Here is a 27093-nt window from a genome sequence, read left to right on the forward strand (position 1 = left end):
AAGAAAACAACATGGCTCTACTTTCATAGCCTCGTTACTCTCCAGATTTTTCACCAATCAAACGAGAGGATCAGCATGAGAAATTTACCCACTCACCAAGTAGCCCAGTTGATCCCCGTGACCGAATTCAAAAATCCTGCGATGATATTCCTGAAGATACTATAAATCGCTTGTGTCGCAGGATCCACCCATTAGTATAACTTTATTTTAGTCATGCAAAGACTAAAATAAAGTTTCCCAAATATTTTATTCATCTATATGAGGTATATAGTCAGTCTTACCTTAATATTATATCCTGGAAGTATAAACTATGAGCAAGTAATAATTTTTACTTTATAAAGTCGCTAAAATGTTTGTCCAAACATGCCACAAACCATACACTATACGTAACAAACTGAAAACACACAGATAAAAAACCTCACCAAAACATAAGTTTTATCACCTTTACCGCAAATACGAAAATTCAAAATCGCGATTAAATTCTCAAACCATCCGCGCGAACGTACACTACTACATCAAACACAACATACCAACGAGACTGCGTTCCACGCTCCAAGATTCGGTTCATGACGAACCAGCGAAGAACGACAGCCCCCTCTGTCGACACGGTGTTGTCAGCTTTCGCTGAAATTGTTGTTAACAATATTATTTATTGGTATTACAACCTAAATCCTGCTCAAATTGGATCTTTGGTAGGCGACAGACAGCGCGTCTCGGCCTCTCTGGAAGCTCTCAAGGCTAAATTGATTTGGCGAAAAGGAACCGAGAAAGGAAATTAACGAGGGAAATGAACATCTGATTTTATGGGTAAATGCTGGAGAAAAAGGTGTCTTCTTTTATAAAATAATCCATTTAGTAAGTAAGAATCAAAAGTATCTACATATAGCCCTTTAAAAATATCTACTATTTTAATATTTTTTTATTAATATATTTCTTTTCCTTTTGCATTTTAAATAATAAATTACATTAAATTATACAATAACTCAATGCATATGTAGAGATATTCTTTTACTTCTAAACATATGAACAGAGATAGGACATATATACCCCTTAAAAGAAAATTTAAAAAATGTTATTGTTAGTTGTTTTTATGCTGATTGATAGGGATAATGAAAAATTGTTGTAAAATATAATATGGGTAGTTATTAGATATACAATTAACTGTCTCACTAATATTTACCAAATAAAAAATATGTTAATATCTTAATTTGTTTTATTCAGATTTACATTTATGTTTCTTATTATGATTCCTCCCCCTATCGGAGGTTGGTTATCATCGTCTTGAATGTTGTTACCTCGTTTAGGCGATGTGTCTCTACCATTTTTGCAGGAGTTTTAAAGGGTAGAGCAACGTAAGAAAAAGGTGAAGTGGCAGTATACTGCAAGCGGAGTGGGGTAAGCTGTTTTTTTCTGCTTTTACCAGATACTCTCTGGGAATGGCTCTTGGATTAGCATTTTTGGCTTGCAGCTTATTTTATCTTCGATATTTAATGGGGAGTTCTTCTTGGACGTCATGATACTCATCAGGAAGTTCATTACCAGTCAAGTGTAAAAGTTTGGCTGGAGAAAATGGAACTTTTTCGTGGGATTCCTGGTCAGGGGTATTCCTGACATTGGGTTATAACTGACGCCGTCCTGTCGACAGTTTTAGATAAAGATTGGTTCAAGTCAAAGGAATCAAAGATGTGATTTGTGTTCTTAACTTGCAAGCCGGAATGTGTGGCTGTGTGCGGTCTCGATACGCTAACTATCTCTTACTCTCTAAAATGCAGTGAAAAAATTCATTAAGTTTTCGCTTTATTCGCTCGCCTCAAAAACACCGATACAATAATGAACAATGTGTTAAAACAAGTTCTTTAATTAGTAATAGTGCTTTTGTAAATATTCTCTAGTTATTAAATGTGTAGTATCGATTAATTACGCTTTATTTCTCGCTGAGTACAACCCGATCAAACAAACACATAAAGAATCATCGTCGTGAAATCTGCTTACATATATCAAAGGAATCTCTTTAATAGTCCATAGTCCTAAAATATTTGGTACTGTACCCGCCGGGAAAAGGAATTTAATAAGCTTTCTCCCCAACGATTGGTGGAGATCAGACAAAGTTCCGTCAAGGACTATTTACTGTGCGTAGTACGTAACTCTTGCTGAGAGAATGAATTCGGTTCTCAATAGTATGCACATTGAAAAGTAGATAGATTAGTGCCAACAGATAGTCAGTTTTCTCATACATTTCCACAGGATCTTTCTCTCATTAGCGAAGATTTTTTGGACTTTTGTTCGTTAAGTGATGCATAGACACACGCCTTATATTCGATGATAGGTCTGATAAATGTTTTGTAGGTAGGTATTTTGGAGCTAGTGCCAGCTCTTTTACCGGACAATGCGCTCAAGAGATTAGATATCTTCCTTACTCTGTCTATAGTGTGCTGAATATTAGTGTCTCAATTGAGAGACTTATTAAAATGAACCCTAAGATAAGACACCGACGGATTGTATTCGAGTCTTTAGTTTCCGGTTTCCCTCATTCGTTCTGCTGTATGGAGATCTGAATAGGATTACTCGAGTTTTAGTGGGGTTTAGAGTTACCCTCCATCTGTTGCACCATCCCACTATTTTGTGTCATCGGTATATAGCAAAATAGGTTGTGACCTGTGCATTGGGTGGGAGATGTCACTATTATATATATTATGGTTATCATCGTAGCTTCTTCTTTTTGATGTGCCTATCCGTTACGAATGTTGGCGATCATCATGGCAATCTTTATCTTATCTGCAGCAGCGCGGAAAAGCTGCACAGATGTTGTATTGAACCAGGTTCTGAGGTTCTTTAACCAAGATGTTCTTCTTCTTCCTGGACCTCGTTTTCCAAATATTTTTCCTTGCAGGATGGCTTGAAGGAGAACATATCTGGATTCCTTTCGCATAATATGTCCAAAGAATTGTAACTTTCGAGATTTGATGGTGGTGAGTACCTCTCGGTTCTTATTCATTCTTCTGAGGACCTTCTCATTTGTGACTCGGTCAGTCCACGGGATCTTAAGTATTCTCCGATTCATCTTAGCTAATACTATTTTATAGGCAGCCGATCGTTAAACGTCTACTGGGCTAAAAAAGGTTCCTTGGCCAGGAAATCCTTCTTGAACCTATGCTTTTTTTACAATAAAGTAGAGCATACGTAACACCTTAGGGCTTGTATCTGCAGTTCGATAGGTATTGGAATAAAGAAAGACACGTTCATATGGTACTCATTGTACTTGGGATAGCATACGGTCCCTCGTCGAGAGGCTCTGTGGTGAGCGCGTCATTAAGAAAGCAGTACCCAATGAGTTTGTAATTCTATAAAACTATCCTAAGATCCATTATGATGTCTAATACTAGCACTAATTAATGCCAAAATGAGATAGAATGGGCTAGAGATAGGGTCAGAGCATGTTTGTCGTCAAAATTACATTCTCGGATTACACGTTGGACGAGATTATCACATCACTGCTTCTTTTCGTCAGTTACGAAATCAATTTTAAATAAAATTTGTATCAACTCGACGTTAACAGTTCGATATTAGGCCCATAACTCGGGCGGAAAATAGTAGCCGGATAGTGTTATCTCCCAAATCTGTCAGATTTAGCTCAAAATTTGGATTTAAGCTTGTCTTACCCTCCTTTGCAAGCAAATGTTATATATGGTAGAAGTGTGGTTTTTGTTTTTAAGGGGTTAAAATTACCCCTAAGTGGAAAACATAGGAAAACACGTATTTAAGCTTTTTATGTATTAACATCTTATTGAATTCACCCAGATATGCCTAAAGTTACTTTAAAATATTTAAAAGAGGTAAAAAATACTGTTAACGTGCCCTCCCAAACACGGTAAACGACTCGTATCATTTTCAGAAATGAAAATGTCTTTATTGGTGTCGAGATATTCATCTACAAAACTATTATGCGTACCTTAAATATGTGAGAGATCCAAAATACGTATATTTTTCACGCTTGAAAATTATCTTCCAAAAATATCATTCGTTTTTCTTCAATAAGTCATTGTGTATATACAGTCATTTGAAATCCAATGAAGGGCTACGTTAAATTAGAAAGTCAGACTGCACTTCAATTTTCAAAAATTAATCTTTGGAGCACTAGAAACAGGGGACTTTCGCACCAAGACATACATTTTAATCGGTGATATTTCCATTATTTTTTACGGAAAAGAAGTTTATAAAAAACAAGAATATTTATTTAAAAAATAGCTACATTTTTGTACTCTATTATTTTTTGCGTACCTACTTTGCGTATATTACAGTTTTTAAGTTATTTTGAAAACAAATTTTTTTTAGAAATTTTCAAAATAAACGATGGAAATAGGTATAACTTTTTTTCAAAAATAATTTTTTTAAACCAGTCAAACTCTTGGATCTAATGAAAAAGAAGAGTCTATCTTTTACGAGCTCTAACTTACTTAGTTTACATGTAAATGACTTTTTGTAGTATTCATTGTAACTAACTCTTATTGGCTATAAAAAACTGTAATATCATTTCCCCAAAAAAATCAACTCAACGTTGTAAACATTAATCCAAATATTCGCAAAAAAAAGGTCTCTTTTCACCGACCATATCTCACTTTGTATTGTATTTAGAATATCTTGTAAAAAACTAATCTCATTTTTCTTTTATAAGCTTCATTTTCATTTTGCATCATTTTTCGATCAAAGGCATATTTTTGAGTTATTTATAAAAAACCGTTAAAAAACGTGCCTTTTTTCAATGAAAATTCGCTGTTTTCAACCATAAATAGCTCAAACAATATTGACTTTCTGAAAAAATTCTATAATAGCATCTACCGATTCTTGTGATTCATTAATTACTATTTAAATGGGAATAAGCCACAATTAAAGGTTAAAATACGTTTATTGACGTTTCAATTTCCACTTCGGAAATCGTTCTCAAAATACAAACATTAGTAAATTAAACAAATTTTGTTTTTTGTTACTTGGTGAAAAATTCTTCTAATAATTTAATTTTATTCTATCTACTCATCTATATTGACAATTCAGACATACCTTATACATTTTAAAGTAGACGACTTTAAAATGATATTGCCAATATTGTTGAGCTGCGTTTCTGGGACGACTTTACTTATAAGATAGTTCATTCGATTACATGAAATCAACTTTAACTTGAGAATATCGTCAGAAAAGATCATAACATGTAGTTCGTCTTTAAAAAAACAAATACATGCCATGATGACAGTAAAATTCTCCTGTTAGTGATTCCATAGTAAATTATGAGGGAAAACCCAGGAAAAAACCTCATAATACTATCCCGACATGGTAAGTATTTGATCGTGCATTTAGTTTACCTTCAATAAACACCAAATTCCGATTTTATATTTTTTGTTATTTAAAAAACATAAATGATGTATTCTCTATATGTTACTGACTTACCAATACTGGTATTTTCCTTTTAATAACTTCCTCTTTCAATATGGGTAACCAGATTCTGCCGAGGAATTCGCGACACAATTGGTCTCATTTAGCATAATTAGAACCGCTTCTTTGATTTTTCTCTTTTTACCATCCGTTTCTTTTAGGACTATATTTGAATCATTCCATTGAACCCTATGTTCATTATCCCATGCGTGTTTACATGTTTGAGATCTATCAAATTCTCTATTTTTAATATAGGATTGATGTTCACTTATTCTAACATTTAATGGTCTTGATGTTTCACCTAAATAAAACTGATCGCATTCACAAGGTATTTTATAAATGCAATTCTTTGTCCTTTCTTGTTCATTGTTAGGTTTGGTTTTGGACAAAATAGATCTCAACGTGTTTGATGTTTTGAATGTTGTTGAAATGTTGAATTTATTTCCTATCCTTTTAAGCTTTTCCGATAATCCTTTTATGTATGGTATTGTTATTTTTCTCGTATTATTCCTTGCATATGCTGTAGGATTTAGTTCTAAGTTGTTTTGTTCTATTCGATCGATTGTTGAAAATTCCTTATTTATAAACGATAAAGGATAATCATTTTTTAATAAAACAGATGTTAACAAATGTTTTTCCTCCAAGAACGAATTTTCGTTAGAACAAGTAATTTTGGCTCTATCGTATAAGGATTTAATAATTAATATTGTGATTTGATTTGAAATTTAAATATCTGTTGGTATGTGTTGGTTTTCTATACACCTGAGTTTCGTATCCAGTATCTTAGAGATTAAAACATCCAGAAAAGGTAATGTGTTATTATATTCATTTTCCATGGTAAATGTTATTGTCTCTTCTTTATCGTTTATATCATTTAGGAATGTGTCCAACAACTCTGATCCATGAGGCCATATTGAGAATACATCATCTACATATCTCCACCATACTGAGGGTTTTAAATTTTGTTTAGAAATAATATTTGTTTCAAATTTTGAGCAAAAGAATTTTCACCCTCGGGAAGGAAGGGGAATCTTTTGATGGGAGTGTTTTATCGACAAAAATCAAAATACAGGTGAACAGTGCAGCTTTCGTACTCAATGTTTGCAAAAATTAAGTCAGTTTCATTGGTAGAGCTTAATCCTCAAAACCTATAGCATGAAATTCCGGTTTTGAGTTTTGGCAACAAATGTGACACATTTAAAATATGCCTAAAAAACGCTATATTTAAACATTATCATTACAAACTATGCTATCAAACTATCTAAATCGTTTAAAACTGCTTCTTTTCGATTACAAAACTACGTTTTTCGAAACAATACAACTTCAGCTACAATTTCACACCAATACCGCATTTCCCGTGCCGTAATCGTTTGTAATGTGAAAGTTTAAATTCAGCGTTTTTTAGGCATATTTAAAATGCCAAATATTTGTTGCCAATATTCAAAATCGAAATTTCATGTTATAGGTTTTAAGATCTCATGAGAATCGTAAAAAATGGCAAAAATCGCGCAACATTTATTTATTTTGACAATTTAAAGAAATTGACTTCATGTGCGGCAAAATACAAAAATTGGATAAAATACCAAAGCTGCACTCTTCATCTTTAAAATACATCTCTGACTGGACTCTTTAAAGTTGAAAAATTACTAATCCCAACTAATGCTAATAAAAGAAGCTCGAACTAAAGCCTTTTAAGGACAATTTTCATTAAAATGTACCTATCCATATTATTTGTAGAAATGCATAATAGAAAATGATTACGGTTTAATAATTTACAATACATTTCATTTTTGCATAAAGCATCATCTTCGTTGTAGCGACTCTGCATCTACACACGGCTGTAAAAAACTCTTAGATAAATAATGATCATGCGTACATAATTTACAGTCGTTCGTTATTGTAGTCTCGAGAATTATTACGATTTTATTCACCGACTTTCTACAATAGGATTATTTCTAAGAGATTACGTACAGTGGCGTTGAGAGATAAAACTCGAGAGATCATAAAGATGACACGGCATGCATAAAATGCATTATTAGCTAGATATTTTTATTTGAGTCTGTGAATAGATAACGTTCAAAGAATTTTTATAAATATGTAATAATATACAATATGAACCTTAAAGCAAATTATTAGTATTATAGGCTGAAATTAAAGAATGACGGTGACAGTGAACGATGACGGTGTTGCGTTGCTGAATCCTTATGGATTATCAGGAGAGCTTCTCCGGGGCAGGTTGGGTTGTTAATTGGATAAAAACACTGATCAGAGGTATATATAAAAAAAAAACGACTGGTTTCAGAGGTTGATGGATTTTTTGTAGTAACACGCGTGGAAGGTGGCTATGACTATTTAATCTCTAGGGCAGGTATTCTTGTGCAATGAGATTGGATGCGTAGATAATGTGACTGAATGCGACACGTTAAGGAATATAGGCGAGGACTTGCTGTCTTCAGGGTGGAGATTGAAGGATAGATGGTAGAGCCCTAAAGAATGAACGCCCTCTAGACGGCTAGACACTTTGAGGACGCCTCCAAGGTCTTTAAACTCCTCAAAGTATTCTGCTAGGACACCCCTTGGAATTTAAGCTTACTCACATTAGTTTATAATGACATTTATAACAGTTCAAAAGACATAATGTCTGTAGGCATCTTATGGCATTGTTAACAATTATTAGAACTTCCACATGCCAGTAAGGGCGCTGGAATGTCAATACTGAGCCTGTATTGAGATTACTTACCTACTTTCCGTGTCCGGATCAAATGAGGTTTCTAAATTATGAGTTTAAATCCTGCACCACATTAATGGCTCTTTCATTGGTCAGGATAAAGCCTAGGTGTGCGCAGCCTTCTTTCAGATTTGCTTTCCTCTGTTTAATTCCATCTTTTTAAACTATTTTTAAATAGCGCATAATTTTTCTTAATCTGTTTAGAGGTAAGGATACGACAATAAATGCCATGCTGCCATAGCGTCAACTGGTGAGCAGTTTTTCACAGCTGTTTTTAATTGATTCTGGTGGTTCAATTTATGAAGGTCTGGTTCTGGTTTCAATCCATGAAGTTTTGCGAAACTTTATTCTTGATGGTTGCCTTGGTTAACCGAACAATTGGTGTTTTGGTCTGTTGTCGGCATCTTACTTTCTATCTCCGATAGGACTTTTATCTTAACATGTAAATAATCAATGTAAACTAGAAGGTAAATTTATTCAAAGAGATTGGTTTTAAATATTCCGTAATTATTCTGACCAAATCATGATTAGCCTTATCAACCTGTATGTGATTGCTTCCACATTGGAGTCTTAATATCACTATATCATAAGTCTTCTGACGCAGAAAGACAATACCCCATGGCCGAGGTAACACAATTGATTACGTATTGCGGCAGTGATTAGTAGCAGAGAATTGCTACATTTAATTTCATTCCAAGGTATTTTGGTTTAGAGCAACGTTCTAAGAGTTCCCTCCTCAAGTTTTATTAAGCTCGTTTCTTGCCTGCTTGTTGTTAAGATGGTGTGGATAGACTAGACCGATTCTACTTATGTGTACAAGCATAGTAGTAGAGGAACCTCTAGCGTTACATCTAACGCTTTTTTTTATACTACTTTCAGAGTAAAATTACAATTTGATCGCTGATAGAACAATTACTAACGTCTTTATAAACAATCTACCTAAACTTTTCTAACTGAAAGTCTTGACACTATGGTTTTAGTTCGTATCAAACATTGCCTTCTTTTTCTTCAGGTTCCTTCTCCTATCGGAGGTTGGAAATCATCATCGCTATTTTAATTTTATTGGCCGCGCTTCTAAATAATCTAATGAGCTGCCACCGAACCACTCTCTCAAAATTTCTTAGCCAGGATATTTTACGTCGTCCTGGGTTTCTCTTCCCTTGCATAATTAACCTAAGTAATACGTACTTCTCGCCCCTCATTATATGACCCAGATATTGAATCTTTCTAATTTTAACAGTTTTTATGATTTCTTAAACATTGCCTATTTTCACAAGTGTACACAAACTCTCTGTTTTTGTGACATCACCGACCATCTGATCAGGTTCTTTATGTCTGTTACTGCTCCTAATTTGTTAAAGAGTATCCATGATAGTCTCTAATAACTTGTTATGGAAACGTTGAATTATATATATGTTACTTTCGCTGGCACATTCTCATAGTCGTATGCCACAACTCCAAACAGGATAAAATATTTAATTGTAGAGTAGCAGCTTGTTATAAGTGGATAACGTGGCGTCACGTGCTAGCAACGAATACTTTTTTTACATATTTGATTCCAAAATCATGTCTTTTTTTTCTAAATGTTTCCAAAATTGTTCTGAAATCCGAATTGGTGAGATAGGATCAGGTTTCGTTGTTCAATTATTGGTTGCAGTGTTTTTAGGATCAGTTTATCATAAAGGTTTCAAATTACGGGACGGACTGATAGAGGTATATATGACGATGAGGTATTGGTAATTCAAAAATAAAAATCGACATCCGATATTTTTTGCATTATGATTCTGTCCAAAACACTTAAGAGCCCTTTTTAGTTTTTACTGCCACTTAGCATTTAATTACCAAACTCCCAATAAAATGTATACCAGTATACATTCCATCTTTAATATTGCTATTAAAAGACAATCATTGTAATTTTTATCGTATTTGAAAACTTCCTAACGCTGTTTTACAAAGAATTGACTTGGCACGGTACTAAGAAATTACATGGCTCTGTTAATTTGAAAGATACGAGTAGTTGAAAATAAGTGTTGCCGTGGCGGTGGCTGCATTGGGAAACAATATAATCTAGATCAGGCACAGCGGGATTTTTTGCTGCGTAACGAAACTAAATTGAAATTGTAATGGCATTGCGTAATTTGTTTCGGAAATCGACGAGGCATTCAATTTTCTTCTTGTAAAATTTATGTGTATTAAAAATCTTTAGCTGCTACAAATTTTATACGGTTGAATCTTCCGGAAACATACCAAATCTATTTCTTTTTCGTCGGAAAATTAAAAGTTTAAGTTATACAGGATATATACTAGAGTATTCTCCATATTTTTTACTTAATAACAAACCTTTAAATCATTAAAACGTATTAAAATAAATACCAGATTAAAAAAAATCAATGTCAGAACGTTAAAAATAAAAAATAAGAACGTAAAACATAAAAACATATTATGAAAATAAAAATAATGAAATGGTGTTTATCAGAGCACCCCCAACCCAACCTTATTTCAACGTTTTAAGCATTTGAGCAATGCCGTTTTGCAGAAAAGGTTATGGTTAGTAAAACCGTAATGCCGTGGCACAGATTTACTTCAATAATATTTAAAACAAAATATTTTATGAAAAGATATCACTATGTTTGACAAGTTTCATGAAACAGTAATTTTTGTAAATGTTGAAAGCACCTTCTTCACTGGTTTACTGGCTTAATATGTTATGGCAGTTAAGATTAAAAACTGTTGGTGACATACATAAAAAACAATACAATGTTTTTTAGTAGTTTTATCTCGTTTGTAGGGATACGGAATTTTCGTTTTTACGAAATAGATGCGAATTTCTGCGAAATTTTGAACATAAATGCGATTAATGCGAAATATGAAGTTTTTGTTTATTTCCTCGAAATATCTGCAGGTGCTCAACTCACTCCTAAATAAGAAGGTAGTTACGAAGGTATGGAAAGATTTTACGGAAAGTTTGTCTATTGTAATTTTTGAAATGATTGTTTATTGTATTAACACGTGTTGAAACAGAAGGATCTTTCAGTGTTCATTATTAAATAGATAAAGATAAGATAAGGAATTGATATTTTTCAATGTTGATTCTTTGAGTAACATAAATAAACCGACTGTTGTTATCTGCATTTCGGTCTTTTGTATTGGTAAAAATCTAATTAGGGATAAAAGTCGGCTAATTCTTATTTTCTAAACATATAAATTAGTCAACCAGGACAATCAGTGCTCATTCCGTCAGTTTTTACTGAGTGAGAACATAGTCTATCAAAAAAGTTTTCATAGTAAAATAAAGTTACTTAAAGTATCCCCTAACATGGGACGCCCTAAAACAATTTTGGGTGATCGAGTCAAAGAATTTGCAACAGATGGCCTATATCTGTGTGACACAAATATTGTGATGTGTAAGTATTGTAATACTCGTTTGGAAGGTGATAAAAACGACACACTGCAGAAACATATGAAGTCGACTAACCACATTAGTAAGAAAAAATCTATAGCATCTACTTCAGGACCTAAGCGACAAATGTCAATTGCTAGGGGCTTTGAGAGACAGAAACGAGCAAAAGAAGAAAATGATACTTTTGTGGAGGATACAGTTAGTATGTGTCTGAAAGCCAACATTCCACTTCATAAATTGGATCATCCAGCTGTGCGTGAATATATTGCTAAATATGTGCCGGGGTCGGGTGCTCTTCCATGTGCGGACACTAAGTAGAAAGGTAGTGCCACGGTGTGGACTGTCTGAAAAAGCCAATACAAAGCAACAGCTAAAAGACAAGTCCATTGTAATAGTAGAAGACGAAACCTCGGATGGACAAGGAAGATGTGTTTTTGCTATTCTCCTCAGAACTATAGATTCTGTACAACATCAAGAATGTTTTTTAGCAAGTGTTAACTTCCGTGATACTGCCAATGCATCAACGTGTTCACAGGCAATTACAGATACATTAAATGACTCTGTGTTGTTGTACGGCGCGGAGGCATGGACGCTTACAGACACCACTATTAAAAAACTTGAAGCATTTGAGATGTGACTTTATAGAAGAATGCTGAGAATATCATGGACAGCAAGGATCACGAACAAGGAAGTTCTAGAAAAAATGAAGAAGGAACCAGAGATAGTGTTTACGATCAAAGGCATAAAATTGCAATATCTGGGACACGTTATGAGAAATCAGCACCGTTACTCCCTGTTGCAGTCTATAGTGCAAGGTAAAGTCAAAGGTAAGCGGGGACCCGGTAGAAGGAGAATATCATGGCTGCGGAATTTAAGAATATGGTTTAAGAAAACCTCAACGGAGCTATTTCGAGCCGCAGCGAGCAAGGTCATGATTGCCAATATGATTTCCAACATCCGAAACGGATAGGAACCAGAAGAAGAAGAAAACGGCAAAGGTCAAGTCAGCCTTTTTCAGCCAAGAACTCTTACTTGAATTATTTGAAAGAAAACGTGCAAAATCTCCCAGCATAACTTTATCCAGCACCAGTTGTAACTAGATAGAACTCTTGGTTCTCAGCAGTGTCGTATCTAAGTGAATATCTTAATCACATACTTAATTTTTTTGATGTGTGGGAGAATGAAAATTCCAGTATTAAATTTCTCAAAGACAATTACGCCGATGAAATTTTCAGACGTAAACTAGAAATTCAAATGACCTTCACCACGAAGTTCTGTCCAAAATTAATGAAATTAATAGACGATTTGGAAGGAGCAAGTTATCCATTCGCCCATCTTTTATGGAACAAATTAGAGGACTTAAAATCGTCACTTGAACACCATCGCCAAGGTTATTTTGATGTAAAAACATCTCGATTCCTCACTGAAAACGAAGAAATTGATGATACACTGAAGAAAATGCTTATGAAAGCAAACGACAAAGCCTTTCATAAACTAACTCTCCATATGACTTCATAAGTCACAAACGAGGCTTTCCTATACATTGGACAGTTATTTAAGCCATGTATAGCGGCGAGTTTTACTGTGAACCCAAGTGTACTCTCAGAAAGATTTTCTAAAATTCCTTTTTTTAGAACAATGACACAATTGGAGTACATAGATGGATATACTCATTTTCATAGATTAATCCTTCAATCGATAAGAAATAACGAAGATCCCAATGTGAAGGATATTTTGCTTGCTACACAGTGCAGTTTTCCGTAATTTGCTAAAGCAGCATTACAGAGCATCTGGAGTCCAACGAACAGCGTAGACGCAAAACGATTCTTCAGCAAATATAATATAGTGACAGATCGAAGCACCGCTCTTAAAGAGTCGAATGTCGAAATTACAACGATGTTAGCTTTTAATTAATGTTTTTTGTTGTTTTACTCGTAGTTAAAAATAAATGCAAAATTTTGTAATTATAAAAAAAGTAAATGCGAAATTCATGTTTTTTATTTGCGAAAATTCCGTACCCCTATTCGTTTGTGTTTTCTTCATGATATTTGTATTCCAGACAATACTCTTCATTTCGAGTATATTTTATAGGTTGTATTCAATAGACTGATGCCATTATAGACAAAATGACAATTAGATGGATAAGATTTAAAAAGCGAGATTGACTATAAAATCGATCAAGATTTAATGAGGCTAGTAAAGATCGGACATAATGAAACCTCAGAACTTAGCAGGACTGAACTTATAACGACGACTTTGCAAATAAAAAATTGATCTGGACATTAAAATAGTGCTAGGTGACATGAATGTGCGAATACGACGAGAGCCGGGTTTCGTCCCCACTAAAGGAAATCATATGGAATCAAATACATTACGTATTGATAGATAAAAACGATACAGAAACAGAATCAAAGGGATTAAAACGTATCCCGGGGCGAAAATTGAAGCTGGCCACAAACAAATTGTTGGCAAGGTAGAAATGGGATTAAATAAAATAAAAACTAAGAAAACAATAAGACTAAACTTAGCATTACTTTAATATAATGAAATACGCGAAGAGGTACCTAGCAAATAAGATAAACATTAACATACAAAATACAGTACATACATTGAGGTTGAGAATACATGGAAAGCTATAAGAAACAGTGCAAGAAACACAGATAAACAAACTTCAACATGACGGAAAACATGTGAATAATGAATGGATGACACAGGAAATTTTATCATTAATGGACGAAAGAAGACTATATAAAAATAAAGAAGAAAGTAAATACAGGGAAACACATAAAATGATTACCTGACTAATTAGACAAAAGAAAGAGAAATTGATGGAAGCAGACAGCTTCAGTCAAAATAGGCGAAAACCTGTCCAGTAGTGTCCCCATAACAAGAGAAGTGCACCAGGGGTAAGTCATGTCACCACCTCTCTTCAACCTTTATTATGACGTGTGTTCCAAAAAGAACTTGGAAACATTCAAGACATTAAAGCTAACGGTGTAGCGAAGATCAGCTTAAGGTCGTCAGGGAGAAGAAGACAATTGTCTACGCTCTCTGTGTGATCCCGAGGTGAGGAGAGCAGTGGCATCAGCATACAGTAGAAGGGTCTCCGATCTATGCTGTGGGCGGGGATGTCACTATTGTAGACTCTGTATAGTATTGGAACAAGAATTGAGCCCTGGGGCACTCCAGCTTGTGGAGTGACGGGTGTGGATAGGATATCACCTACTTTGATCCTGATCGTCTGATGGGAGAGATAGGAATTGATTAGTTTAACAAAAGGTGTCGGAAATCCAGCAAGGTGGAGTTTTTCAACCAGGCCTGTATGCCAGACCTGATACATTATAGGTAAGAGAGATAAAGAAAAACTTTTTCTTAATTAACGAAACCATTTTCAGTGTTCCAGTATTCATTTATATTTACTCTTCATAATAATTATCTCAGCTAATTCAACAAATTGTAACGACACTGGATATGCGGCTTTATTGGTACTTCTAGATGGTTTTCAAACATCGACTCGAGACAGTCATTATACTATGAGCATATTATTATATGTATTCTTCGTTTCAAGTGGGTGTTCGCTAATTATACCTAACATGGCTTTCTAATAGACAAATATCACACATTCAAATAACATTTGACACTAATATTATTGCGTTTGATAATTCATACTACTATTAGTCGTGTGTTTGCAACAACTGCATCATAAAGTCGACTTTTTCCTTTATTCCTCCAACAAACAATTCGAGATTTTTACCAAAAGATAACATCGAATCTTGTTAAGGATGTACCGACTGAAAGACTGACACAATAAAGTATCAAGTGAATTTTATAGCGAGATCGGTATATATTGGTTTTTGAAAGCACTCTTTGTACTTCGGTTCGAAATATTCAAGAGATGTGGTTCCTCCATCAACACTGCCCTGGCAGAATCGAGCAAATAGGGTATTTACTTTCAACCTTTCCTTTGTTACGTTCTTTCTTACTTTTAAACCGTGTACCGATATTGGCTAAGCAAAATTTTATCGGAGACCTGAAGTTGGACTGAAATTGTAGACCCGAAACTGGTTCACGTTATACTACAACCCACTGTGAATATTTCCTTTTTTTTTACCTATTGAAAATGTACTCGCGTGTGCAAACTATTGATTATTATGGCAATATTTTTTGATATTGTGTCTTCTGCTTTATGGAGATCTTGGTAACATTTCAATCTATCTTTTTGTGGTTTGCTGTTCTTAGGTTGGTTAGGGAGGGTTAGAAAAATCTAGTGAAGAGGAAGGACTTAAGGTTGCAGGTCTAAAACTGCGTATATGTGGTTGGGAGGAACAGGAATGGTTGGGGATATCGAATTGCTTGCGCTTCCAACAATGTTACTCTAAGAATATCTTTCTCCATATCGTCTCCATACTTTGACTCTTCTATATTTTGGTTTAACAGTACAACAGTAAAATAGCACCTGACTCCAAGTATGACCAATCGTGCCGGTCTGAGACTGTGAATCTAAGTTCTCTAGTAATCTGAGTAGGACATACAGGATGTAGAAGTTCTCAAAACGATGCGTATCAATCGATAATAATCGATATATGTAGCCCAGGGGCTTTATGACACAGGAAGAAATGTGTTACTTAAGCGAAACGTCAGAGAGGTGTCTACCTAACTAACAATAAAATACATACAGAGACAAAAAAACAAAAGGCCTAGAAGAGGACTCAGAAGGAGAAGTTAGTGACTCTTCTAACTATATTAAAAAATATATAAAGGAAACGAACAAAGAGATTACCCCGGTAGCGCACTCTGTTTCTACTGCAAATAGGTCCCAATGACCCCAATCAGCATACACCAAACGAACCTCTGGTTACCAATACCAAAAAACCATCCACTGGATGTTGGCGAAGGATTTATATAAAGCAGGTCTCCCGAAGTCCCGAGGAGTTGTAAAATGTTTAATGGAAAATATAAAATACGCCAATTAGACGCAGTCCGGCATGTGTAGAACACAAGGCTTCCAGAAAAAAACTCTAGTTAAAATAAGTAAGGGAAGGGAGCGCTAACAGGTAAGTATAACCTAATCCTTGCCTTCCAGTCTTCTTCTTTTGCCTTTGGGATCAACAGTCATTTAAATTAATTTTTGAAGCTTAGCTCTGACCCAGGAAGATGTTGAAGTGCGATTTCTTAATACACTACTAACAATAAATCTGTCGTTTATGCTAGTAGACTGCTAGCAAGTCTGTCGTATCCCACTCGTATACTCTCCGTACCATCTCGATAAGTTTGTAAATTCACAATTTTTCTTTGGTTTTTATTCATGCAAAAGAATATGAACATTGAATAAATATCAAGAAAACGAAATTTATGAAAATTTTTCATCATTTATGAACGAAAACTCTTGAACAAGTAGAGACTTACAACTATCTTGATACCATATAATAATCAATCACAGGAACAAGAACTCTAAATAGATTAGAGTGGAGATTAGAGGAAGCTGGGTTCGGTTGGCAAGGTGTTATATTCTCTCTATATGGTATGGAGGATGGAGGCTTGGACACTGAACGTGGCGACAATAAAGAAACTGTAGACATTTAAATTGTGGGTATACAGGACAATCCTGAAAATATCATTGAAGAAGATACCGACCTTTTCGGGCCATCTTCATCTAAAATCAGAATAACCATGATGGTTGCCAACCTCCGCAGCACACATTGCACGTAAAGAAGAAGAACATTTGGAAAACTTTATTGTAAGTGTAATAATTTTCATATATAAGATATCAGTAACGCTGATAAAAGATGGCGTTACTGATATAAGATATCAGTAACGCCAAAATCAAATGAACTTAAAAACACAGACTAAAATTTGAAAAAACAATTAAGTTTAATTATTGACCTAAAATTTTAAATCACAAAACCATTAAAATAAGTTCAATGTGAATAAGTTTCTTGCTTTTCATCAGCGCAATAAATACAAACACTCGTTTTTATTTAGTAAGGTAGTAGAACAACAAATATACAGATGCACATTTGATATTGATTTATCTAAGTATCTCCTTCTTTTGGATTTGGAACAGACAGAAAAGTTTTGCATTCAATGACTACGGATTATGTAAGTTTTCCCGGTGCAGGGGAATTTCCTCGTAACTGATTAGGACCCCTGTTCGGATTAAATAACCGTGACTCATGGTATCGAGTGACCTAAATAAGAGCATCTACTTACTGCGTCCTTAAAACCTCAAAGTTCAATGTTACCTGCAACAAAATGAACAATATTAATTATAATTCAGTATGACGATGAAGTTAAAATATGTTTAGTAGATGTATTGGTTTTTAAAATAGTGGTAAAGTAATTGTCGGTGCACATAATAAATTCAACTACGTCATAAAACAAAGAAACCAACATAATGTAAAAAGATATTTATTAATTTTTACATCATATATTTTTTAATATTTTTTATTTTCTATTGGATGAAAAGTAAATACAAAGTATACCTCATCTTGAGAGATGCAATACCAAATGATAACCGTCAATAATTACGTTTTTACAAGAACGAGGCTGAAATAAAAAAGATGAAAAGCACAGAAGATGAAAATAATGACTTCGTCAACCAAAAATATTTTCCACATTCGTGGCAGCTAAAGGTCAACAGCAAAAATGTATTGAGGCACACAACTTAACATGACTTAACTTAACTTTAGCAGGTCCATGCCTGTTGAGACTGTGAGTTAAAGCTGAGTTGACTAGTACTCCAAGCAGGACAAACTGGGTGGGAAAGTTCTGATTCCAGACACGGCGGGTTCTAATTGCAAAAAGCTGTAGGCCTATATATGATCAGCATGATAGGCAAAAAGCCTATATATGATCAGTTATGAGTTGCTATGAATATGGTTGACTGTTTTATGTTTGCTGCTACAGCGTCTCTATGAAACAGCCCCATTTTATGCGGGTAAGAATCGCCATAGCCTTTTGTCTATTTGTAATATATTGATCCAGTCGAAGCCCTCATGTTAAATTCTCTTTCACAGCCAATTTTTCATAAATCTCTAGCTGGAATATAGAGCTATAATCTCCTAGTCAAATATAAATGTTTATATTATTACCACTAGCGTATATTTCTGTACCCGACCCTTTTACAATTTACAGTGTTAGACTCGTCAGCCAACAGCCTGGGATGTGTTTCCTATGCTTTGTTCCTCTCTCTATCTATGTAATTCTTTGAAATTTCTAGATTTCCTAGGTGTATCTGGGGATGGTTCTGTCTCTTTCACCGTTGCAGTTTTTTCAATTCCGATTAGACATTTTATGAGTTTTTTGGTGACAGAATAATAAGCAGCAACACTGAAATCCGAAATTCAACTAGATAGAAAGATTTAAATACATGTATGGCGCCATATAAAGAGGTACATTTATTTAGAAATAATACATAACCCATCTCACACTCCATCTTTTGCGTGGTCATCCGATACTTCTTCTGCCGATTGGTTTCTTGTTATTTTAACGACATGGGTCTCCTCCATTCTGCTTATGTGGTTATTCCATTCTTTTTTTTTCTATTTTGTGTCCATTCATTTATACACTGCACGATACATTTTCTTCTAATGTTTTCACTTCTTTTTCGATCTCTCAGCGTATTTCCTGTAATTCTTCTTAGTACTCTCATCTCTACCGTTTCCAGTAGCCTTTGCGTTGTGGCTGTGTCTGGTCTTGGTTCTGAGGCGTATGTCATTGTTAGTCTTACACTGGCTTTATAAATTCTTGATTTCATCTCTGTGCATCCTGCCAGTCTATTTGCTTTTTTTTACTTGATCTCTCACTTCCATAGCCAGGTCTCCATAGCTAGACAGTGTAATTTCCAGGTATTTTATTTTCATTACTTGTTCAATACTGATGCCATCAATTTCTATTTTACATCTGGTTGGTTCTTTGCTGACTACTATTGTTTTAGTTTTCCCGTTCTGTATCCTCTTCCTTTGTTAACGCTTTTGATGATTTCATCCCTGATCAAATTGAAGAGCATGGGGCTCAATGAATCCTCTTGTCTTATTCCGCTGCCTATTTCTATAGGTTCTGTAAGTTGTCCATCTATTCTGACTTCCATTTTGTTGTTTTGGTAGATGTTTTCGATAGTTTTTATAATATTTAGGGGAACTTCTCTATTATAAAGAAGATTACATCTTTAAGTTTTACTCTGTCAAACACTTTCTTTAGGCCAATCAGACTGGTCTATTATACCCCAGTGATTTCTCAGTAATTTGCTTTATAACGAATATTGCATCTGTACACGATCTTCCATTACGAAAATGTTGTTCATCTGCTAAACTTATCCTCTGATTTATTAGCTCTTGTAAAATTTTAGTTATAAGTTTTAGCGTAGTATTTAACAAGTTTATACTTCTGTAGTTTTCTGGCTGGAAAAACTCATAACAGAATAATGTGAAGATCATCACAACTCACTAGAAATAATGCACCAAGTTTTGTTTTGTTGCAGATAAAATTTAGTGCGTATTTAGACTGGAATGGACATTCGATTGATAATATCCTGAATTGGGAAAGATAAGTCCTATGGGAATTATTTATAGCTTTGGGGGAGCTAGTCAACTATTTCTGTTTGTTTTTCTTTTTTTTATTACTTTCCTAGTAAATTAGTAGTTATTATAATAAAAGCCCTACTATACTCCTTTCCAGAATTATAGTATGCTTTGTGACTTGTGATTACGACATTGATTTTTTCCAATTCGTGGATTAAACGTAGCAAATCACAAAAGAGCTTAAAAAATTAGAATGGATTTGACATATTTTGAGATGAATGGATTTTATTTGTTTTTGTGTTGAAATCCAATTGCTTATTCGCTTTCCTAAAAATGTGAAGATAAGCAAAATCCATTAGATATGTAGCACAAGGTGTTGTTTTGTTTATTGCTGAGAAGAGTTTTTGTACATTTAGCCTTCAATGAACAATAAATCGGTAACATTATGAAATAAGAAAAGTTCAATGGAAACCATAAATTTTTAAAGATTTGGATAAGTCTTCTCCTGTTTAGAAGAAGACTAAGGACGTTGTTTTCATCTGTTCCCTATGCTGTGCTTTCCTTGGCAGTTTTGTTTTGTTTATTGCAGAGAAGATTTAAATGTTTAATCTTGAATGGATATTTTTAACAATTTTTGCAGTTTTGTGATTTTTAAATATAATTTTGCTATTAGATTATAACTCAAACTTAAAAATGAACTATTTTTTTTTATTTATTTATTAACGGGATACCACCCAAATTAATATATACACAAAGTATTACAAGTATTATCTAGTGATACAATAATTATAAAGATATAGTAAATATGTATGAAAAGAATTGGCGATGCAGCTATATAGAAAAAAAAAACAAATATTAAAATTATATAACGCACATAGCAAATATAAATCACATATAATTACAATTTGTTTTTTTTTTTAAACACATTCTACAGACATTTTCCGAAGCGCACAGCAACAAATCAAGGTCTATTCTATTTCCCTTTAGAATTATTCTACTCAGTGGAGAATGCCTACCAAAGTTAGAGCGATGAAATTTAATTGCAAAATTATGAGATGTTCTAGTAACTCTAGAGGGAACATTAAAGTCAATTAGAGACAGTAGATCATTGCAATTCATTTTTGAATTCAGTAGTTTATGAAGAAACAAAACATCAGCATACATCCGTCTGGAAGATAGCCTAGGAAGGTTTAATGTATTTCTAATTTCTGAGTAGGAATGGTCGCTTAAAGGTTTGTGTAATTTAAAACTTAAGTACCTAATGAATTTATTTTGGACTTTTTCAAGCTTGGCTATATGGACTTCATAAGTGGGTGACCAAACGACTGAGCAATACTCAAGAACAGATCTAACTAGGGAAATTTAAATCAGTCTGATGGAATTAATGTTATGCAAACATCTAGAGGTTCTAATAATGAAGCCTAACATTTTAAATGCCTGGTTATTCACATAATCAAAATGAGCGCAAAAATTTAGTTTGGAATCTAATTGAACACCTAGATCTCTTACGAGAGGTTGTTAATTCTTCTACAGAAACTAATAAAGTGACATTTTCCAACATTAATGCTCATTTGGTTCCAATTGCACCATACCATAATTTTGTTAATATCAATTTGGAGTTTTTCACAATCTGAGACGTCTTCGATAATTCTATAGATTTTTAAATCATCAGCAAATAGCAAAAATTTAGAGTTAATTTGAGATTTAATGTCATTAACCAATATATTAAAAAGGAAAGGCCCTAAGTGGCTTCCTTGTGGAACACCAGAGAGATCTCACTAGACTGAAAGTGTTTAATTTTAACAAGTTGTATTCTGCTAGTTAGGTAACTACATAACCAGTTATACAGATTGCCTGTAAATCTAATAGTTTTAAGCTTGTTACACAACAATTTATGATTCACAGTGTCAAATGCTTTGCAGAAATCTGTATAAATAGCATCCACCTGTAGTCTCCTTTCCAAAGCATCAGATATGTATTGCGTGAAAAGTAAAAGATTTGTCGAAGTTGATCTACCTGAAAGAAAACCATGTTGCTCTTCAATTAGTACATTGCATAAAGGTGTTTTAATAGAGTCACATATTATACTCTCTAGTATTTTAGGAATAGAAGAAAGAATGCTTATTGGTCTGTAGTTAGCTATGTTACTCCTGTCACCTGATTTATGAATAGGAACAATAAAACTAGATTTCCACAAACTTGGACAAATACCTGAATCAAGTGAATGAGAAAACAGAAAATATAAGGGATGGGTTAAAGTACATCTACATTTTTTTAATAGTATGGGTGGAATTCCATCTGGCCCAGAGCCTTTATAAATGTCTAAATTGGCTAATTTTTCAAATATGATTTCAATAGATACATTACAAGAATTTAGATTCGCTGTTTTCTCATACTCTAAGATGGGCTGTATTAAATCATCATCATTTGCTCTGTAAATATTTTGAAAGCATTGCGAAAAGCTATTAACGATATCCGCACCATTATTAAGCATTGTGTTTCCAAAAAACATTGTGTTTGGTAGACCATTCTTTTTGCGTTTGCTGTTAACAAAATTCCAAAAGTGCTTTACGTTTGAACTAATTCTTTGACTTATCGTTTCACTTGTCACTCTCGTTTGACTTATATAAATTTCATGACATGACCTGCTTAGTTCTTTGCATTTGGTTCTCAAGGAAGAAAAAAGTAGATAATCGTCCCAAGAATTTGTTGGTTTATATATCTTATGAGCAATTTTTTTCCTAAATATTAATGATTTTAGGTCATTAGTCATCCAACGAGGAAATTTGGGATTTTTTAATCTTGTACGTGGTATTGAACAATTGACACCAAACTGCAATATGGAGTAGAACAGTTCCGTGGCTTCGTTAATATCTCTGCAAATACCTAAAACGTTCTCCCAGGAGATACTAGCAAGATACATATTAAGAGCAACATAGTCTCCTCTCCTAAAATTGAAGGCAAAACTATTATATTGAAGCTCGGGCATATTATCTTTTATAGCTAAAGAAATAGATAACGCAGGATGATAACGATCACAAGGCAATAAATAATCGTTAGCAATTTCAACTGTTACATTTTCATTATCATTTGCAAAAACTAGGTCAAGTAAAACTCCGTTGCAATTTGTGATTTGATTGAGCTGAAATAGGTTATGAAATGCAAAAGTATCAACTAAAGTATCAGTAGCAGTGTTACTATTATTACTATACATATAATAACTGATAGTGGAAAAATAATTATTGTGTGAAAACGCCACAATAATATCAGCATCAAAATGGGAACTATAGAAATCATTATTTGTAAATTTGAATGCCTCATTATTTATTTACGATGGTCAACAATGTAAACAATAATTAACGCTAAATAAGAAAATATGGTGTAAGATTTATTTATAGTTTTTTAATGACTCAACACTACATCCAAATTAAAAAGTGGGTGTTCCTAATAGATTCTACGATCATGTAATACCATATTATTTTAATGTTGACAAAAACTATGAGGTATTTTCAATGTCAATATCATTTGATACGCAGAAAAAATGCTTATTTTTTGAAACTGGTTTCAATGTTGGAACAAATATAAAAAACAGTAAAGTGTTGTACATACGGGGACAATAAGACAAGTCACGGGCACGTCCACAAATAAGACTAGTACGAAAGATACTAATGTTTGTAACCTTCATTATACTTAAGAAGCCTCTTCATTTTTACTATCTCCAACTGTCAATTTTAATGTGTACACAAAATGAAAGTAAAATCTTAATCGTAAAATATAAATATTCCTAAATTTTTTCAATTATTCAGTAATACAAATTCTTTATACCAGGGCTTCCCAAACTTATTTGCACTGTGACGCTCTTGGGACTTCGTTATTTTTTTGCCACGCCCCCTCAACCCAACCCCCAATAATACTTACCAATTTTAGTACTAGCCTAGTAACGGGTTATCGTTATAACAAAAACACTATTTGTACATTTAATTTTTTTTTTAAGAAATTAAGAACGAAATAAAAACATAGGCACAAAACTGAAAAGGGTAACTGGCTGGTTAATGTGAGGGATGTGCTTGCTTTTTTGAGCACAGCTTATGAAACCGGGGCTCCAGTTTGGAAAAAGTTTATGTTTGATTTGTACTTGTTTTTAACAACTGCAACTACAGAAAAGCCCGTTTCGCACAAGTACGAAGTCGCAAATAGTAATAAAACCTTTAATGCATTTAATCATGCTGATGACATCATATTCATGATAAAGTGAGCTCCAAAATTCAAACAGTTTGTCCTTGTATTGAAGCTTTAGGCTGGAATCACAAGACAATTCTGTCAGTTGTTCTTCTTCCTCTGTTGAAAGTGTCGATGACGTGGATGACAGGAAAGGGTTTCTGACACAGCCGTATTGCTCCATATCTTCGGGAGAATATTTCTCAAAGTGTTCGCTCAATGATAACATGTGTAAACATATTTTTTAAAGAGGGATCAAGGATTTCTGTCGATTTTTCTTGTGAATACCTTGTAACAGCAGGGAAACATTCAATTTCTTGATCTTCTAATTTTCTCTTCCATAAGAGCAACTTCTTCTGAAACCCAGTAATTTTATCTGCCAATTGCAGGATATGAGTATTATTTCCCTGCAAAGACTTATTAAGATCATTTAATTTGTTAAATTTGTCACAGATGTATGTTAATTTTATTATGAACTCTGAATTAATAAAGTTTTGCGCATCATCATGTAATTCTGTATGTAGATGTGTGTAAAATTCATTTCGTAATTCGTATACACGTGCGAGTACGTTGCCTTTGGACAGCCAACAACGAGTTCCAATAATAAATTAAAGAGGTGTGCTCGGCCCCCATTTCTTCACAAAGTTTATGGAAGAGTCTTGATTTCAGGGGTCTTGTTTTAATGTAGTTCAGCACTTTAATAATGCTATCCATCACAATACTTAATTCGTACCTCAGCGATCGTATGTGGTTTTTTACATTTGGCAACACGGTAAGCTAACATGTAAGACGCGAGCAATGCTTTGGTAGGAATTGATGCTCTTGAAACCATAGCCGTGGTCCGATGTTTTAGCTCTCGCAATTTTCTTACAAAAAAGTCTCTTGGCTTACCTTGAAAGTGACTATAAGTTGATTCCAAATGCCGTTTTAGTTTATTAGGAAGCATACTTTCAGCCGCCAACACTTTGTGACAAACAACACATTGTGGAAGTTCTACATTCCCTTTAGTTGTAGTAACGCAGGTAAATCCAAAATTAAAATATTGGTCGTCATATTTCATATATTTCTTCAAACACGGGGGGAGGGGAGCCGACCGGCGAAACAGAATGCGCTCGTCGCTCACTCGACACCAGTGTTGCCAATGTCCGGATAATTATCAATTGTCAGATTGAACAGTTTTTTGAATAATTTCGGATAATTCAAGGGTCTATAGACTTGATGTTATATTTTTTATTTGATTTATTTATTAATACATATATTTTATACTCATTTAAAATCAAATAAATATATTTTCTGTATTAAAAGTCCGCGCTGACACGCGACATCACTGGGACAACGCAGCGACGCCCCAGGGCATCGTGACGCACAGTTTGGGAAGCCCTGCTTTATTCAAAATTCAAAATAATCTAAACAAAATTTGTTTACCAGTCTTTAATTTCCGTATTTCGTATATTTACCAAAATATTTATAATAACGTGCTAATAACACAAATGCTATCACGGGAGAAAGGTAAAATCGGTTTGAGACTTATTGTAAACTAGTTACAGTAGGATCGGCTCGTGGACGTCCCCGTGCGTTTACGCTGCCTAAATTACAAAACAGTTGGAAGCGCGAGAAAACTCCGATAAGGTCGTAAAAGAAGTCGTGTCTCAAAAATATAAGAAACTGGATAAACATCAATGTAAACACGATATATATAAGACAAATTAAGAACGAATTCGCCAAGGTGTAAAGAATAAAATCGGGTTCCAAACGGTACTTTGAAATTTATGATTGTAAATCAATTTAAGTCAAACGAATGGGAGATAAAAAGCAACTAAAAAACTGAAGTATTTTGAAGAACTTCCAGAAGAGATGACTTTTGCCGAGAACTTTTCATCTTATCCTGGTATGTTAGAAACTTGACAACACAGTATAATATACATATTATTTATTACTTAACCAGTTTTCTCTACTTATTATTTCTAGAGGAAGCAACCAACGGTTCTCAGCGAAAGTGGAAATGGCTAAAAACTAGTTTTAATGTTTCTCACACATTATTTTTGCAATGTTTTATGGGTAATAAAGAAATTATAATATTTTGTGGTGTATGTGTTTAACTTGTTTTTTGTTGTAGTTTCGAATTTTTGAATCAAACTTTAACCTTGTCGAGAACTGGAGGTGTCTGACTATTTTAGAGGCAATATAGCTAGTAGCTGAAAAGGTTCTTTCGACTTCCTCACTATTAATATATTTCCCCATAGGCCCCTCAGGTCTATAAAGAGTTATTTCCTTATTTATGATGGATTCAAGTATATTAGCTTCAGATGATGAAGAGCAAATTAAATTACATGCTGATGATATAGTTAACTTCAACTCCTGTTACAACGTAAAATCGGAATCGGATGTCGAAACCTCTTCATTTTTGTTGGTTACTTGAACAGCCTCTTCATCGACATCGTTTTTAGATGACTTTTATTCTCATTACGAAGTCTTTAATTTCATTTCAAATTGAAGTTTTCGCAGGAAGACGAAATGTTTCATATCATGCATCACACGATGCGATTGGCACCTTAAAGACAAAAGACTTGGACAGTAAGTTTTACCTATTTCAGGATATTTTCCTGATTTACCAATGCATCAAATTCATGTTCTGAAAAGCTATACTCAATATTCGTACTAACCCCCACATTAATAAGTGTTTAGAATTGCACAATTCTAGTGTGTTGAATGGTTCAACCATGATAGCAAACTACTCACTTCAACTCATCTTTACACGTTTTCTAACTTGTCGATTCCTAATTGTATCCTTCTATGTCACTCCA

At 34.0% G+C, this 27093-nt stretch overlaps 1 protein-coding gene across 7 annotated transcripts in view; it reads right to left on the minus strand.

The window, feature by feature from the left end:
- RhoGAP19D (Rho GTPase activating protein at 19D) overlaps positions 1 to 27093 on the minus strand; it is a 517193-nt gene that overhangs the window by 365794 nt on the left and 124306 nt on the right. Inside the window, exon 1 of one of the 7 annotated variants that reach the window (XM_072532353.1) lies at positions 282 to 538. The exons of the other annotated variants lie outside the window; for them this stretch is intronic. The gene's annotated coding sequence lies outside the window, so the exon portion shown is untranslated. Of the gene's footprint in view, positions 1 to 281; positions 539 to 27093 lie in introns of those variants that run through there. 7 annotated transcript variants of the gene reach the window in all.

Source organism: Diabrotica undecimpunctata, chromosome 5 (assembly GCF_040954645.1).
Source record: "Diabrotica undecimpunctata isolate CICGRU chromosome 5, icDiaUnde3, whole genome shotgun sequence".
NCBI classification, from domain to species: Eukaryota; Metazoa; Arthropoda; class Insecta; order Coleoptera; family Chrysomelidae; genus Diabrotica; species Diabrotica undecimpunctata.